This window comes from Sarcophilus harrisii, chromosome 1 (assembly GCF_902635505.1).
Source record: "Sarcophilus harrisii chromosome 1, mSarHar1.11, whole genome shotgun sequence".
In the NCBI taxonomy this organism is placed as follows: Eukaryota; Metazoa; Chordata; class Mammalia; order Dasyuromorphia; family Dasyuridae; genus Sarcophilus; species Sarcophilus harrisii.
The window spans coordinates 327441338-327442973 of NC_045426.1; the positions used below are offsets into that span (position 1 = coordinate 327441338).

At 35.6% G+C, this 1636-nt stretch overlaps 1 pseudogene; it reads left to right on the forward strand.

Moving 5' to 3' along the window:
* Positions 1–602: 602 nt before the first annotated feature.
* Positions 603–1241, forward strand: LOC100915403 (annotated as a pseudogene).
* Positions 1242–1636: the final 395 nt, after the last annotated feature.

Genomic DNA, 1636 nt, shown 5'->3' on the forward strand with positions numbered 1-1636 from the left:
CTGAAAGTCAGAAGTTCAGTGATTTCTTTTGTTGTTGTTGTTGAAAAGAAAATGAAAACTCACTACTGGGCTCAGTGTTCTATCTTAAATCATTTAATTTCATGATGTATCTTCTAAATCGAAGAAAAATATATCACACTATTTACATGGTTAGTCAGGAATTACACTGAAAGTTCATTAAATCACATCTAGGGAATTTAAGTGAACTGAAGTAAGTAAATTAAGTGCTGAGTTAATTAAGTTGTTAATTAGTTAATTAACTGTTATAGTTTTAAGTGATACCATTAACAAACTGACATAAATTTCAGTTTTAGTTTCCTATATTTAGAAAGTCTTTATGGAACTGTAAAAGCTGGAGGGCTTAATTCTTTTCACAGAATTTTGGAACTAAATATTAATATATTTGTAATAGGTTCTTCATTATTTAGAATCTAAGACAGTTTAAAATCACTTAATAAGTTGTCTTTTAAAAATACAAAAGCAGAAAATCTTTCCTTTTGTTATTAAGTTAAAAAAATCATCAAAACTTAATAGTAAGAAGGGTAGTTGCAACTCTTTTTGCTCCACAGCAGTCAACTATAGTCCTTGATTACCCAGCAATCATGTTGAAGGGACTTGAAACTGGGGTTGAGAGCTCAGTTCTAGAGTCAGACAGGAAGCATTGAATTTTCATGGTGATGAATGAAAAGGCAGGCCTGAGGTACAAGTTGAGTACAAAGAGAAGACTAAAAGTTTCTATCTAGAAGAAGTAATTCTATTGTCTTGACCAAGATGAAAGAAATTCCTGAAGCTTACCTGGGAAGACTGTCATAAATGCTGTCATCATATTACTGGCCTACCTCAGTGAATCCCAATGTCAGGTGATCAAAGACAGTGGAGTATTCTCACTGTTCTCTGAATCATCACTGAGTCAACTGCTGCTGCTGCTATTGCTTATGATTTGGACCAAAAATTTGGTATCAGGAGAAATGTGTTGATCCTTGTCTTTGGATGTGGTACTTTTGATGTCTCCATTCTTACTATTGAAGATGGTATCTTTGAAGTCAAGTCAAAACTGGGGACACTCACTTTAGTGGGGAGGACTTTGATAACTATATGGTCAATCATTTCATTGCTGAGTTCAAACAAAAGCACAAGAAGAACATCAGTAAGAACAGGAGGATTGTCTGCCAGAGATGCACTGCTTATGAATGTGAAAAACACACCCTCTCTTTCAGTACCCAGCTAGTATTGAGATTTAATCTGCCTGTGAAATTATCACTTTCTTTATCTCTACTACACATGCCAATTCTGAAGATCTGAATGAAAACTTCTTTCTTGGTACCCTGGATCTCATGGACATCAAGCTAGATGAATCACAGATTTATGATGTTGTCTTGGTAGGTGGTTCCACTCAAATCCCCCATTCTACAAGCTTCTGCAGGACTTCTTCATTGACAAGAAGTTTAACAGTCCTGGTGAGGTGGTTGCCTATGGTGCATTGTCTAGGTTTTCATATTGTCTTGAGATAAATCTGAGAAGGTGCAAGACTGGTTGCTATTGGGCATTGTTCCTTTTTCCTTTGGAACTGAAACTGCTGGTGCAATTATGACAGTTCTTATCAAAAGCAATACTACTATCTCTACCAGGCAGATGC